Here is a 16124-nt window from a genome sequence, read left to right as displayed (position 1 = left end):
GAGGCGCACCATTGTGGCACAAAACCATGACTGTATGTTTTTGTAAACATGGGTTTACATCAAAATCCATGTGTGGGTGTACAAGAAAACCATGTACCACCTGTGGAACACCTACCTGACGCAAAGTAAAGCATGGCAGAGCAAGGTGCTGTGTGCTGTTACTTTTTCTTAACATGTGCATGGCTTTGTAAATACCAAAAAACGAATTGTGTTAATGCTGCATCGAAAAAGTGATGCAACCCGATGAAAAATCTGTTTAAACATGGGCCTAAATGTACACTTAAATTCCGGACCCGAAAAAAAGAACAAGTTAAAATCTCACAGTGAAATCAGGATGATATTAAAAAAATGACATGTGCATTGGAAAGGACGTGGCTGAAGGGGCACCAAAGCCAACGACCAAGTCAAGAATGATATTTTGGGATGTCACACTCTAAACATCCCCCATACTCACACAAGTCAATTGTATACCCTGTAGGAGTCTTGTGTTTGTAATTCCACTGACACTGTGTGTAATGCCCCCCTTTCTTGCGTGCTTTGCCCTGTGTCGCCTTTGTTTTTCTATCTTGAAAAGAATATTTGTAGTGAGGCTCCCCAATGAACTAAAAAGTGTTGTTAAATCCAAAATGCTTGTGAGGCCCCAGTGAGATTTGAACTCACGACCCCTGGTTTACAAGACCAGTGCTCTAACCCCTGAGCTATGGAGCCAGGAGACACGTCAGGCTGCCGTGCTGGGGACTATATGAAGGAGCAGAGCATACCTGAGTTACAATGGAATCAGCAGGAGAGAGGATTGTGTGAGTCTGAGAAAGAAAAGGGGCATAGCTTCAAAAATGAATCTGGCATAGCTTTCCAAGGCTACTATTGCCAGTGATTGTGTATTTTAAAAAGGTAGTAAATTTGTATCCTTTCAAGGAGAACATCTATGGGTGCAGATTTCCTACTTTTTTGGAAAACTGATCACTAATTGGAATATTTAGAAAGAAGGGACACAGTGCAGCACAGCGAGCAAAGTTCCTTTGTGCGTCACTCGAAGAGAGCAGAACTGAGACATATCTTCACAGAAATGGTGCAGTTCTGCTCTTTGTCTATGCAAAGGTGCACTTCGGGCTGCCTTGAGTGCAAGGGTATCTGCCTTATGTTCAGGAGAGCTGATGTGCATAAAGGGATATCTTCCTACAACTATCATAGGAGATTTTTTAGAGTCAAGCCTGCACTAGAATGCGCTTGCGCATGCGTATTGCTTGCGAGACGCTGTTGTAGTTAGAAAAGGGCTAGGAGCCCCGTCCATTTCACGTTGGTGTCTTTCATTGGTTCGTGGGCTTCCCTATTAAAATCTGCTTGCTTTCGTTAGTGGAAGGCATGCATACGTCATGCCTTTTCCGGTGGTTAGCCCTCCTTGAGCGCAGCGACCAAGTACTGAAAACATAGGAGGCTCGCTGTTTTCCATCTGGTTGGTGGACTACTTGTTCTCTTTTTTTCACAGCACGATCTCGTTTGACAGAAGTCGAGCTCATTGCATGACATCGACCCTGTTACATAATTAATTGAACTTTTGCCGGTTACATAGATAATTGCACTTTTGCCGATAGGTTTCAATATGAGTGAACTGTAGCAGGGCGATTGCGCTCATTATTTACATTTAATGAGTCAAGAAAAGTCTGGTTGGGAGTTTACAACTGCTAATAGCTCTGTCTCGGAGAAATGCCAGACCAGTTGTATTGCAAGTGCTTGTTTACTCTTGTATCTGTTCTGCAAATTGCAGCACACCACATGCAAAGAGGCAGTAACATGGAGAAATAAAGACATCTGTTCTCCTTACACCAGCCTCGGGGAGGCGCACCATTGTGGCACAAAACCATGACTGTATGTTTTTGTAAACATGGGTTTACATCAAAATCCATGTGTGGGTGTACAAGAAAACCATGTACCACCTGTGGAACACCTACCTGACGCAAAGTAAAGCATGGCAGAGCAAGGTGCTGTGTGCAGTTACTTTTTCTTAACATGTGCATGGCTTTGTAAATACCAAAAAACGAATTGTGTTAATGCTGCATCGAAAAAGTGATGCAACCCGATGAAAAATCCGTTTAAACATGGGCCTAAATGTACACTTAAATTCCGGACCCGAAAAAAAGAACAAGTTAAAATCTCACAGTGAAATCAGGATGATATTAAAAAATGACATGTGCATTGGAAAGGACGTGGCTGAAAGGGCACCAAAGCCAACGACCAAGTCAAGAATGATATTTTGGGATGTCACACTCTAAACATCCCCCATACTCACACAAGTCAATTGTATGACCCTGTAGGAGTCTTGTGTTTGTCATTCCACTGACACTGTGTGTAATGCCCCCCGTTCTTGCGTGCTTTGCCCTGTGTCGCCTTTGTTTTTCTATCTTGAAAAGAATATTTGTAGTGAGGCTCCCCAATGAACTAAAAAGTGTTGTTAAATCCAAAATGTTTGTGAGGCTCCAGTGAGATTTGAACTCACGACCCCTGGTTTACAAGACCAGTGCTCTAACCCCTGAGCTATGGAGCCAGGAGCTTGTCAGGCTGCCGTGCCGGGGACTATCTGAAGGAGCAGAGCATACCTGAGTTACAATGGAATCAGCAGGAGAGAGGATTGTGTGAGTCTGAGAAAGAAAAGGGGCATAGCTTCAAACCTCAATCTGGCATAGCTTTCCAAGGCTACTATTGCCAGTGATTGTGTATTTTAAAAAGGTAGTAAATTTGTATCCTTTCAAGGAGTACATCTATGGGTGCAGATTTCCTACTTTTTTGGTAAACTGATCTCTAATTGGAATATTTAGAAAGAAGGGACACAGTGCAGCACAGCGAGCAAAGTTCCTTTGTGCGTCACTCGAAGAGAGCAGAACTGAGACATATCTTCACAGAAATGGTGCAGTTCTGCTCTTTGTCTATGCAAAGGTGCGCTTCGGGCTGCCTTGAGTGCAAGGGTATCTGCCTTATGTTCAGGAGAGCTGATGTGCATAAAGGGATATCTTCCTACAACTATCATAGGAGATTTTTTAGAGTCAAGCCTGCGCTAGAATGCGCTTGCGCATGCGTATTGCTTGCGAGACGCTGTTGTAGTTAGAAAAGGGCTAGGAGCCCCGTCCATTTCACGTTGGTGTCTTTCATTGGTTCGTGGGCTTCCCTGTTAAAATCTGCTTGCTTTCGTTAGTGGAAGGCATGCATAAGTCATGCCTTTTCCGGTGGTTAGCCCTCCTTGATCGCAGCGACCAAGTACTGAAAACATAGGAGGCTCGCTGTTTTCCATCTGGTTTGTGGACTACTTTTTCACTTTTTTTCACAGCACGATCTCGTTTGACAGAAGTCGAGCTCATTGCATGACATCGACCCTGTTACATAATTAATTGAACTTTTGCCGGTTACATAGATAATTGCACTTTTGCCGATAGGTTTCAATATGAGTGAACTGTAGCAGCGCGATTGCGCTCATTATTTACATTTAATGAGTCAAGAAAAGTCTGGTTGGGAGTTTACAACTGCTAATAGCTCTATCTCGGAGAAATGCCAGACCAGTTGTATTGCAAGTACTTGTTTACTCTTTGTATCTGTTCTGCTAATTGCAGCACACCACATGCAAAGAGGCAGTGACATGGAGAAATAAAGACATCTGTTCTCCTTACACCAGCCTCGGGGAGGCGCACCATTGTGGCACAAAACCATGACTGTATGTTTTTGTAAACATGGGTTTGCATCAAAATCCATGTGGGGATGTACAAGAAAACCATGTACCACCTGTGGAACACCTACCTGATGCAAAGTAAAGCATGGCAGAACAAGGTGCTGTGTGCTGTTACTTTTTCTTAACATGTGCATGGCTTTGTAAATACCAAAAAACGAATTGTGTTAATGCTGCATCGAAAAAGTGATGCAACCCGATGAAAAATCTGTTTAAACATGGGCCTCAATGTACACTTAAATTCCGGACCCGAAAAAAGGAACAAGTTAAAATCTCACAGTGAAATCAGGATGATATTAAAAAAATGACATGTGCATTGGAAAGGACGTGGCTGAAGGGGCACCAAAGCCAACGACCAAGTCAAGAATGATATTTTGGGATGTCACACTCTAAACATCCCCCATACTCACACAAGTCAATTGTATGACCCTGTAGGAGTCTTGTGTTTGTCATTCCACTGACACTGTGTGTAATGCCCCCCGTTCTTGCGTGCTTTGCCCTGTGTCGCCTTTGTTTTTCTATCTTGAAAAGAATATTTGTAGTGAGGCTCCCCAATGAACTAAAAAGTGTTGTTAAATCCAAAATGTTTGTGAGGCCCCAGTGAGATTTGAACTCACCACCCCTGGTTTACAAGACCAGTGCTCTAACCCCTGAGCTATGGAGCCAGGAGCTTGTCGGGATGCCGTGCTGGGGACTATATGAAGGAGCAGAGCATACCCGAGTGACAAAGGAATCAGCAGGAGAGAGGATTGTGTGAGTCTGAGAAAGAAAAGGGGCATAGCTTCAAACCTGAATCTGGCATAGCTTTCCAAGGCTACTATTGCCAGTGATTGTGTATTTTAAAAAGGTAGTAAATTTGTATCCTTTCAAGGAGTACATCTATGGGTGCAGATTTGCTACTTTTTTGGTAAACTGATCACTAATTGGAATATTTAGAAAGAAGGGACGCAGTGCAGCACAGCCAGCAAAGTTCCTTTGTGCGTCACTCGAAGAGAGCAGAACTGAGACATATCTTCACAGAAATGGTGCAGTTCTGCTCTTTGTCTATGCAAAGGGGCACTTTGGGCTGCCTTGAGTGCAAGGGTATCTGCCTTATGTTCAGGAGAGGTGATGTGCATAAAGGGATATCATCCTCCAACTATCATAGGAGATTTTTTAGAGTCAAGCCTGCGCTAGAATGCACTTGCGCATGCGTATTGCTTGCGAGACGCTGTTGTAGTTAGAAAAGGGCTAGGAGCCCCGTCCATTTCACTTTGGAGTCTTTCATTGGTTCGTGGGCTTCCTTGTTAAAATCTGCTTGCTTTCGTTAGTGGAAGGCATGCATACGTCATGCTTTTTCCGGTGGTTAGCCCTCCTTGAGCGCAGCGACCAAGTACTGAAAACAAAGGAGGCTCGCTGTTTTCCATCTGGTTTGTGGACTACTTTTTCTCTTTTTTTTCACAGCACAATCTCGTTTGACAGAAGTCGAGCTCATTGCATGACATCAACCCTGTTACATAATTAATTGAACTTTTGCCGGTTACATAGATAATTGCACTTTTGCCGATAGGTTTCAATATGAGTGAACTGTAGCAGCACGATCGCGCTCATTATTTACATTTAATGAGTCAAGAAAAGTCTGGTTGGGAGTTTACAACTGCTAATAGCTCTATCTCGGAGAAATGCCAGACCAGTTGTATTGCAAGTGCTTGTTTACTCCTTGTATCTGTTCTGCAAATTGCAGCACACCACATGCAAAGAGGCAGTAACATGGAGAAATAAAGACATCTGTTCTCCTTAAACCAGCCTCGGGGAGGCGCACCATTGTGGCACAAAATCATGACTGTATGTTTTTGTAAACATGGGTTTACATCAAAATCCATGTGTGGATGTACAAGAAAACCATGTACCACCTGTGGAACACCTACCTGACGCAAGGTAAAGCATGGCAGAGCAAGGTGCTGTGTGCTGTTACTTTTTCTTAACATGTGCATGGCTTTGTAAATACCAAAAAACGAATTGTGTTAATGCTGCATCGAAAAAGTGATGCAACCCGATGAAAAATCTGTTTAAACATGGGTCTAAATGTACACTTAAATTCCGGACCCGAAAAAAAGAACAACTTAAAATCTCACAGTGAAATCAGGATGATATTAAAAAAATGACATGTGCATTGGAAAGGACGTGGCTGAAGGGGCACCAAAGCCAATGACCAAGTCAAGAATGATATTTTGGGATGTCACACTCTAAACATCCCCCATACTCACACAAGTCAATTGTATGACCCTGTAGGAGTCTTGTGTTTGTCATTCCACTGACACTGTGTGTAATGCCCCCCTTTCTTGCGTGCTTTGCCCTGTGTCGCCTTTGTTTTTCTATCTTGAAAAGAATATTTGTAGTGAGGCTCCCCAATGAACTAAAAAGTGTTGTTAAATCCAAAATGTTTGTGAGGCCCCAGTGAGATTTGAACTCACCACCCCTGGTTTACAAGACCAGTGCTCTAACCCCTGAGCTATGGAGCCAGGAGCTTGTCGGGATGCCGTGCTGGGGACTATATGAAGGAGCAGAGCATACCTGAGTGACAATGGAATCAGCAGGAGAGAGGATTGTGTGAGTCTGAGAAAGAAAAGGGGCATAGCTTCAAACCTGAATCTGGCATAGCTTTCCAAGGCTACTATTGCCAGTGATTGTGTATTTTAAAAAGGTAGTAAATTTGTATCCTTTCAAGGAGTACATCTATGGGTGCAGATTTGCTACTTTTTTGGTAAACTGATCACTAATTGGAATATTTAGAAAGAAGGGACGCAGTGCAGCACAGCCAGCAAAGTTCCTTTGTGCGTCACTCGAAGAGAGCAGAACTGAGACATATCTTCACAGAAATGGTGCAGTTCTGCTCTTTGTCTATGCAAAGGGGCACTTTGGGCTGCCTTGAGTGCAAGGGTATCTGCCTTATGTTCAGGAGAGGTGATGTGCATAAAGGGATATCATCCTCCAACTATCATAGGAGATTTTTTAGAGTCAAGCCTGCGCTAGAATGCACTTGCGCATGCGTATTGCTTGCGAGACGCTGTTGTAGTTAGAAAAGGGCTAGGAGCCCCGTCCATTTCACTTTGGTGTCTTTCATTGGTTCGTGGGCTTCCCTGTTAAAATCTGCTTGCTTTCGTTAGTGGAAGGCATGCATACGTCATGCTTTTTCCGGTGGTTAGCCCTCCTTGAGCGCAGCGACCAAGTACTGAAAACAAAGGAGGCTCGCTGTTTTCCATCTGGTTTGTGGACTACTTTTTCTCTTTTTTTTCACAGCACAATCTCGTTTGACAGAAGTCGAGCTCATTGCATGACATCAACCCTGTTACATAATTAATTGAACTTTTTCCGGTTACATAGATAATTGCACTTTTGCCGATAGGTTTCAATATGAGTGAACTGTAGCAGCACGATCGCGCTCATTATTTACATTTAATGAGTCAAGAAAAGTCTGGTTGGGAGTTTACAACTGCTAATAGCTCTATCTCGGAGAAATGCCAGACCAGTTGTATTGCAAGTGCTTGTTTACTCCTTGTATCTGTTCTGCAAATTGCAGCACACCACATGCAAAGAGGCAGTAACATGGAGAAATAAAGACATCTGTTCTCCTTACACCAGCCTCGGGGAGGCGCACCATTGTGGCACAAAATCATGACTGTATGTTTTTGTAAACATGGGTTTACATCAAAATCCATGTGTGGATGTACAAGAAAACCATGTACCACCTGTGGAACACCTACCTGACGCAAGGTAAAGCATGGCAGAGCAAGGTGCTGTGTGCTGTTACTTTTTCTTAACATGTGCATGGCTTTGTAAATACCAAAAAACGAATTGTGTTAATGCTGCATCGAAAAAGTGATGCAACCCGATGAAAAATCTGTTTAAACATGGGTCTAAATGTACACTTAAATTCCGGACCCGAAAAAAAGAACAACTTAAAATCTCACAGTGAAATCAGGATGATATTAAAAAAATGACATGTGCATTGGAAAGGACGTGGCTGAAGGGGCACCAAAGCCAATGACCAAGTCAAGAATGATATTTTGGGATGTCACACTCTAAACATCCCCCATACTCACACAAGTCAATTGTATGACCCTGTAGGAGTCTTGTGTTTGTCATTCCACTGACACTGTGTGTAATGCCCCCCTTTCTTGCGTGCTTTGCCCTGTGTCGCCTTTGTTTTTCTATCTTGAAAAGAATATTTGTAGTGAGGCTCCCCAATGAACTAAAAAGTGTTGTTAAATCCAAAATGTTTGTGAGGCCCGAGTGAGATTTGAACTCACGACCCCTGGTTTACAAGACCAGTGCTCTAACCCCTGAGCTATGGAGCAAGGAGCTTGTCAGGACGCTGTGCTGGGGACCATATGAAGGAGCAGAGCATACCTGAGTTACAATGGAATCAGCAGGAGAGAGGATTGTGTGAGTCTGAGAAAGAAAAGGGGCATAGCTTCAAACCTGAATCTGGCATAGCTTTCCAAGGCTACTATTGCCAGTGATTGTGTATTTTAAAAAGGTAGTAAATTTGTATCCTTTCAAGGAGTACATCTATGGGTGCAGATTTGCTACTTTTTTGGTAAACTGATCACTAATTGGAATATTTAGAAAGAAGGGACGCAGTGCAGCACAGCCAGCAAAGTTCCTTTGTGCGTCACTCGAAGAGAGCAGAACTGAGACATATCTTCACAGAAATGGTGCAGTTCTGCTCTTTGTCTATGCAAAGGTGTACTTCGGGCTGCCTTGAGTGCAAGGGTATCTGCCTTATGTTCAGGAGAGCTGATGTGCATAAAGGGATATCTTCCTCCAACTATCCTAGGAGATTTTTTAGAGTCAAGCCTGCGCTAGAATGCGCTTGCGCATGCGTATTGCTTGCGAGACGCTGTAGTAGTTAGAAAAGGGCTAGGAGCCCCGTCCATTTCACGTTGGTGTCTTTCATTGGTTCGTGGGCTTCCCTGTCAAAATCTGCTTGCTTTCGTTAGTGGAAGGCATGCATACGTCATGCCTTTTCCGGTGGTTAGCCCTCCTTGAGCGCAGCGACCAAGTACTGAAAACATAGGAGGCTCGCCGTTTTCCATCTGGTTTGTGGACTACTTTTTCTCTTTTTTTCACAGCACGATCTCGTTTGACAGAAGTCGAGCTCATTGCATGACATCGACCCTGTTACATAATTAATTGAACTTTTGCCGGTTACATAGATAATTGCACTTTTGCCGATAGGTTTCAATATGAGTGAACTGTAGCAGGGCGATTGCGCTCATTATTTACATTTAATGAGTCAAGAAAAGTCTGGTTGGGAGTTTACAACTGCTAATAGCTCTATCTCGGAGAAATGCCAGACCAGTTGTATTGCAAGTGCTTGTTTACTCTTTGTATCTGTTCTGCAAATTGCAGCACACCACATGCAAAGAGGCAGTAACATGGAGAAATAAAGACATCTGTTCTCCTTACACCAGCCTCGGGGAGGCGCACCATTGTGGCACAAAACCATGACTGTATGTTTTTGTAAACATGGGTTTACATCAAAATCCATGTGTGGATGTACAAGAAAACCATGTACCACCTGTGGAACACCTACCTGACGCAAAGTAAAGCATGGCAGAGCAAGGTGCTGTGTGCTGTTACTTTTTCTTAACATGTGCATGGCTTTGTAAATACCAAAAAACGAATTGTGTTAATGCTGCATCGAAAAAGTGATGCAACCCGATGAAAAATCTGTTTAAACATGGGCCTAAATGTACACTTAAATTCCGGACCCGAAAAAAAGAACAAGTTAAAATCTCACAGTGAAATCAGGATGATATTAAAAAAATGACATGTGCATTGAAAAGGACGTGGCTGAAGGGGCACCAAAGCCAACGACCAAGTCAAGAATGATATTTTGGGATGTCACACTCTAAACATCCCCCATACTCACACAAGTCAATTGTATGACCCTGTAGGAGTCTTGTGTTTGTCATTCCACTGACACTGTGTGTAATGCCCCCCGTTCTTGCGTGCTTTGCCCTGTGTCGCCTTTGTTTTTCTATCTTGAAAAGAATATTTGTAGTGAGGCTCCCCAATGAACTAAAAAGTGTTGTTAAATCCAAAATGTTTGTGAGGCCTCAGTGAGATTTAAACTCACGACCCCTGGTTTACAAGACCAGTGCTCTAACCCCTGAGCTTTGGAGCCAGGAGCTTGTCAGGATGCCGTGCTGGGGACTATATGAAGGAGCAGAGCGTACCTGAGTTACAATGGAATCAGTAGAAGAGAGGATTGTGTGAGTCTGAGAAAGAAAAGGGGCATAGCTTCAAACCTGAATCTAGCATAGCTTTCCAAGGCTACTATTGCCAGTGATTGTGTATTTTAAAAAGGTAGTAAATTTGTATCCTTTCAAGGAGTACATCTATGGGTGCAGAGTTGCTACTTTTTTGGTAAATTGATCACTAATTGGAATATTTAGAAAGAAGGGACGCAGTGCAGCACAGCGAGCAAAGTTCCTTTGTGCGTCACTCGAAGAGAGCAGAACTGAGACATATCTTCACAGAAATGGTGCAGTTCTGCTCTTTGTCTATGCAAAGGTGCACTTCGGGCTGCCTTGAGTGCAAGGGTATCTGCCTTATGTTCAGGAGAGCTGATGTGCATAAAGGGATATCTTCCTCCAACTATCATAGGAGATTTTTTAGAGTCAAGCCTGCGCTAGAATGCGCTTGCGCATGCGTATTTCTTGCGAGACTCTATTGTACTTAGAAAAGGGCTAGGAGCCCCGTCCATTTCACGTTGGTGTCTTTCATTGGTTCGTGGGCTTCCCTGTTAAAATCTGCTTGCTTTCGTTAGTGGAAGGCATGCATACGTCATACCTTTTCCGGTGGTTAGCCCTCCTTGAGCGCAGCGACCAAGTACTGAAAACATAGGAGGCTCGCTGTTTTCCATCTGGTTTTTTGACTACTTTTTCTCTTTTTTTCACAGCACGATCTCGTTTTACAGAAGTCGAGCTCATTGCATGACATCGACCCTGTTACATAATTAATTGAACTTTTGCCGGTTACATAGATAATTGCACTTTTGCCGATAGGTTTCAATATGAGTGAACTGTAGCAGCGCGATTGCGCTCATTATTTACATTTAATGAGTCAAGAAAAGTCTGGTTGGGAGTTTACAACTGCTAATAGCTCTATCTCGGAGAAATGCCAGACCAGTTGTCTTGCAAGTGCTTGTTTACTCTTTGTATCTGTTCTGCAAATTGCAGCACACCACATGCAAAGAGGCAGTAACATGGAGAAATAAAGACATCTGTTCTCCTTACACCAGCCTCGGGGAGGCGCACCATTGTGGCACAAAACCATGACTGTATGTTTTTGTAAACATGGGTTTACATCAAAATCCATGTGTGGATGTACAAGAAAACCATGTACCACCTGTGGAACACCTACCTGACGCAAAGTAAAGCATGGCAGAGCAAGGTGCTGTGTGCTGTTACTTTTTCTTAACATGTGCATGGCTTTGTAAATACCAAAAAACTAATTGTGTTAATGCTGCATCGAAAAAGTGATGCAACCCGATGAAAAATCTGCTTAAGCATGGGCCTAAATGTACACTTAAATTCCGGACCCGAAAAAAAGAACAAGTTAAAATCTCACAGTGAAATCAGGATGATATTAAAAAAATGACATGTGCATTGGAAAGGACGTGGCTGAAGGGGCACCAAAGCCAACGACCAAGTCAAGAATGATATTTTGGGATGTCACACTCTAAACATCCCCCATACTCACACAAGTCAATTGTATGACCCTGTAGGAGTCTTGTGTTTGTCATTCCACTGACACTGTGTGTAATGCCCCCCTTTCTTGCGTGCTTTGCCCTGTGTCGCCTTTGTTTTTCTATCTAGAAAAGAATATTTGTAGTGAGGCTCCCCAATGAACTAAAAAGTGTTGTTAAATCCAAAATGTTTGTGAGGCCCCAGTGACATTTGAACTCACGACCCCTGGTTTACAAGACCAGTGCTCTAACCCCTGAGCTATGAAGCCAGGAGCTTTTCAAGATGCTGTGCTGGGGACTATATGAAGGAGCAGAGCATACCTGAGTTACAATGGAATCAGCAGGAGAGAGGATTGTGTGAGTCTGAGAAAGAAAAGGGGCATAGCTTCAAACCTGAATCTGGCATAGCTTTCCAAGGCTACTATTGCCAGTGATTGTGTATTTTAAAAAGGTAGTAGATTTGTATCCTTTCAAGGAGTACATCTATGGGTGCAGATTTGCTACTTTTTTGGTAAACTGATCACTAATTTGAATATTTAGAAAGAAGGGACGCAGTGCAGCACAGCCAGCAAAGTTCCTTTGTGCGTCACTCGAAGAGAGCAGAACTGAGACATATCTTCACAGAAATGGTGCAGTTCTGCTCTTTGTCCATGCAAAGGTGCACTTCGGGCTGCCTTGAGTGCAAGGGTATCTGCCTTATGTTCAGGAGAGCTGATGTGCATAAAGGGATATCTTCCTCCAACTATCCTAGGAGATTTTTTAGAGTCAAGCCTGCGCTAGAATGCGCTTGCGCATGCTTATTGCTTGCGAGACGCTGTAGTAGTTAGAAAAGGGCTAGGAGCCCCGTCCATTTCACGTTGGTGTCTTTCTTTGGTTCGTGGGCTTCCCTGTTAAAATCTGCTTGCTTTCGTTAGTGGAAGGCATGCATACGTCATGCCTTTTCCGGTGGTTAGCCCTCCTTGAGCGCAGCGACAAAGTACTGAAAACATAGGAGGCTCGCTGTTTTCCATCGGGTTTGTGGACTACTTGTTCTCTTTTTTTCACAGCACGATCTCGTTTGACAGAAGTCGAGCTCATTGCATGACATCGACCCTGTTACATAATTAATTGAACTTTTGCCGGTTACATAGATAATTGCACTTTTGCCGATAGGTTTCAATATGAGTGAACTGTAGCAGGGCGATTGCGCTCATTATTTACATTTAATGAGTCAAGAAAAGTCTGTTTGGCAGTTTACAACTGCTAATAGCTCTATCTCGGAGAAATGCCAGACCAGTTGTATTGCAAGTGCTTGTTTACTCTTTGTATCTGTTCTGCAAATTGCAGCACACCACATGCAAAGAGGCAGTAACATGGAGAAATAAAGACATCTGTTCTCCTTACACCAGCCTCGGGGAGGCGCACCATTGTGGCACAAAACCATGACTGTATGTTTTTGTAAACATGGGTTTACATCAAAATCCATGTGTGGGTGTACAAGAAAACCATGTACCACCTGTGGAACACCTACCTGACGCAAAGTAAAGCATGGCAGAGCAAGGTGCTGTGTGCTGTTACTTTTTCTTAACATGTGCATGGCTTTGTAAATACCAAAAAACAAATTGTGTTAATGCTGCATCGAAAAAGTGATGCAACCCGATGAAAAATCCGTTTAAACATGGGCCTAAATGTACACTTAAATTCCGGACCCGAAAAAAAGAACAAGTTAAAATCTCACAGTGAAATCAGAATGATATTAAAAAATGACATGTGCATTGGAAAGGATGTGGCTGAAGGGGCACCAAAGCCAACGACCAAGTCAAGAATGATATTTTGGGATGTCACACTCTAAACATCCCCCATACTCACACAAGTCAATTGTATGACCCTGTAGGAGTCTTGTGTTTGTCATTCCACTGACACTGTGTGTAATGCCCCCCGTTCTTGCGTGCTTTGCCCTGTGTCGCCTTTGTTTTTCTATCTTGAAAAGAATATTTGTAGTGAGGCTCCCCAATGAACTAAAAAGTGTTGTTAAATCCAAAATGTTTGTGAGGCCCGAGTGAGATTTTAACTCACGACCCCTGATTTAGAAGACCAGTGCTCTAACCCCTGAGCTATGGAGCCAGGAGCTTGTCAGGATGCCGTGCTGGGGACTATATGAAGGAGCAGAGCATACCTGAGTTACAATGGAATCAGCAGGAGAGAGGATTGTGTGAGTCTGAGAAAGAAAAGGGGCATAGCTTCAAACCTGAATCTGGCATAGCTTTCCAAGGCTACTATTGCCAGTGATTGTGTATTTTAAAAAGGTAGTAGATTTGTATCCTTTCAAGGAGTACATCTATGGGTGCAGATTTGCTACTTTTTTGGTAAACTGATCACTAATTTGAATATTTAGAAAGAAGGGACGCAGTGCAGCACAGCCAGCAAAGTTCCTTTGTGCGTCACTCGAAGAGAGCAGAACTGAGACATATCTTCACAGAAATGGTGCAGTTCTGCTCTTTGTCTATGCAAAGGTGCACTTCGGGCTGCCTTGAGTGCAAGGGTATCTGCCTTATGTTCAGGAGAGCTGATGTGCATAAAGGGATATCTTCCTCCAACTATCATAGGAGATTTTTTAGAGTCAAGCCTGCGCTAGAATGCGCTTGCGCATGCGTATTGCTTGCGTGACGCTGTTGTAGTTAGAAAAGGGCTAGGAGCCCCGTCCATTTCACGTTGGTGTCTTTCATTGGTTCGTGGGCTTCCCTGTTAAAATCAGCTTGCTTTCATTAGTGGAAGGCATGCATACGTCATGCCTTTTCCGGTGGTTAGCCCTCCTTGAGCGCAGCGACCAAGTACTGAAAACATAGGAGGCTCGCTGTTTTCCATCTGGTTTGTGGACTACTTTTTCTCTTTTTTTTCACAGCACAATCTCATTTGACAGAAGTCGAGCTCATTGCATGACATCGACCCTGTTACATAATTAATTGAACTTTTGCCGGTTACATAGATAATTGCACTTTTGCCGATTGGTTTCAATATGAGTGAACTGTAGCAGCGCGATTGCGCTCATTATTTACATTTAATGAGTCAAGAAAAGTCTGGTTGGGAGTTTACAACTGCTAATAGCTCTATCTCGGAGAAATGCCAGACCAGTTGTATTGCAAGTGCTTGTTTACTCCTTGTATCTGTTCTGCAAATTGCAGCACACCACATGCAAAGAGGCAGTAACATGGAGAAATAAAGACATCTGTTCTCCTTACACCAGCCTCGGGGAGGCGCACCATTGTGGCACAAAACCATGACTGTATGTTTTTGTAAACATGGGTTTACATCAAAATCCATGTGTGGGTGTACAAGAAAACCATGTACCACCTGTGGAACACCCACCTGACGCAAAGTAAAGCATGTCAGAGCAAGGTGAGGTGTGCTGTTACTTTTTCTTAACATGTGCATGGCTTTGTAAATACCAAAAAACTAATTGTGTTAATGCTGCATCGAAAAGTGATGCAACCCGATGAAAAATCTGTTTAAACATGGGCCTAAATGTACACTTAAATTCCGGTCCCGAAAAAAAGAACAAGTTAAAATCTCACAGTGAAATCAGGATGATATTAAAAAAATGACATGTGCATTGGAAAGGACGTGGCTGAAGGGGCACCAAAGCCAACGACCAAGTCAAGAATGATATTTTTGGATGTCACACTCTAAACATCCCCCATACTCACACAAGTCAATTGTATGACCCTGTAGGAGTCTTGTGTTTGTCATTCCACTGACACTGTGTGTAATGCCCCCCGTTCTTGTGTGCTTTGCCCTGTGTCGCCTTTGTTTTTCTATCTTGAAAAGAATATTTGTAGTGAGGCTCCCCAATGAACTTAAAAGTGTTGTTAAATCCAAAATGTTTGTGAGGCCCCAGTGAGATTTGAACTCACAACCGCTGGTTTACAAGTCCAGTGCTCTAACCCCTGAGCTATGGAGCCAGGACCTTGTCAGGATGCCGTGCTGGGGACTATATGAAGGAGCAGAGCATACCTGAGTTACAATGGAATCAGCAGGAGAGAGGATTGTGTGAGTCTGAGAAAGAAAAGGGGCATAGCTTCAAACCTGAATCTGGCATAGCTTTCCAAGGCTACTATTGCCAGTGATTGTGTATTTTAAAAAGGTAGTAAATTTGTATCCTTTCAAGAAGTACATCTATGGGTGCAGATTTGCTACTTTTTTGGTAAACTGATCACTAATTGGAATATTTAGAAAGAAGGGACGCAGTGCAGCACAGCCAGCAAAGTTCCTTTGTGCGTCACTCGAAGAGAGCAGAACTGAGACATATCTTCACAGAAATGGTGCAGTTCTGCTCTTTGTCTATGCAAAGGTGCACTTCGGGCTGCCTTGAGTGCAAGGGTATCTGCATTATGTTCAGGAGAGCTGATGTGCATAAAGGGATATCTTCCTCCAACTATCATAGGAGATTTTTTAGAGTCAAGCCTGCGCTAGAATGCGCTTGCGCATGCGTATTGCTTCCGAGACGCTGTTGTAGTTAGAAAAGGGCTAGGAGCCCCGTCCATTTCACGTTGGTGTCTTTCATTGGTTCGTGGGCTTCCCTGTTAAAATCTGCTTGCTTTCGTTAGTGGAAGGCATGCATACGTCATGCCTTTTCCGGTGGTTAGCCCTCCTTGAGCGCAGCGACCAAGTACTGAAAACTTAGGAGGCTCGCTGTTT

At 43.3% G+C, this 16124-nt stretch overlaps 9 non-coding genes across 9 annotated transcripts; all 9 read right to left on the bottom strand.

Annotated features, from left to right (window-relative positions):
- Window positions 1-635: 635 nt before the first annotated feature.
- Window positions 636-708, bottom strand: TRNAT-UGU (transfer RNA threonine (anticodon UGU)). The gene has a single exon. It is a non-coding gene; the product is annotated as a tRNA-Thr (tRNA).
- Window positions 709-2469: 1761 nt separating this feature from the next.
- On the bottom strand, window positions 2470-2542 carry TRNAT-UGU (transfer RNA threonine (anticodon UGU)). Its single transcript has one exon. It is a non-coding gene; the product is annotated as a tRNA-Thr (tRNA).
- Window positions 2543-4304: 1762 nt separating this feature from the next.
- Window positions 4305-4377, bottom strand: TRNAT-UGU (transfer RNA threonine (anticodon UGU)). Its single transcript has one exon. It is a non-coding gene; the product is annotated as a tRNA-Thr (tRNA).
- A 1763-nt stretch (window positions 4378-6140) lies between these two features.
- On the bottom strand, window positions 6141-6213 carry TRNAT-UGU (transfer RNA threonine (anticodon UGU)). Its single transcript has one exon. It is a non-coding gene; the product is annotated as a tRNA-Thr (tRNA).
- A 1763-nt stretch (window positions 6214-7976) lies between these two features.
- Window positions 7977-8049, bottom strand: TRNAT-UGU (transfer RNA threonine (anticodon UGU)). The gene has a single exon. It is a non-coding gene; the product is annotated as a tRNA-Thr (tRNA).
- A 1762-nt stretch (window positions 8050-9811) lies between these two features.
- On the bottom strand, window positions 9812-9884 carry TRNAT-UGU (transfer RNA threonine (anticodon UGU)). Its single transcript has one exon. It is a non-coding gene; the product is annotated as a tRNA-Thr (tRNA).
- A 1762-nt stretch (window positions 9885-11646) lies between these two features.
- TRNAT-UGU (transfer RNA threonine (anticodon UGU)) lies at window positions 11647-11719 on the bottom strand. Its single transcript has one exon. It is a non-coding gene; the product is annotated as a tRNA-Thr (tRNA).
- A 1761-nt stretch (window positions 11720-13480) lies between these two features.
- Window positions 13481-13553, bottom strand: TRNAR-UCU (transfer RNA arginine (anticodon UCU)). Its single transcript has one exon. It is a non-coding gene; the product is annotated as a tRNA-Arg (tRNA).
- Window positions 13554-15315: 1762 nt separating this feature from the next.
- On the bottom strand, window positions 15316-15388 carry TRNAT-UGU (transfer RNA threonine (anticodon UGU)). The gene has a single exon. It is a non-coding gene; the product is annotated as a tRNA-Thr (tRNA).
- Between the last annotated feature and the right edge of the window lie 736 nt (window positions 15389-16124).

The sequence above is a fragment of the Pleurodeles waltl genome, unplaced genomic scaffold (assembly GCF_031143425.1).
Source record: "Pleurodeles waltl isolate 20211129_DDA unplaced genomic scaffold, aPleWal1.hap1.20221129 scaffold_39, whole genome shotgun sequence".
NCBI lineage: Eukaryota > Metazoa > Chordata > Amphibia > Caudata > Salamandridae > Pleurodeles > Pleurodeles waltl.
The sequence above is the reverse complement of the archived record's forward strand: the minus strand, read 5'-3'. Positions and strand labels throughout refer to the sequence as shown.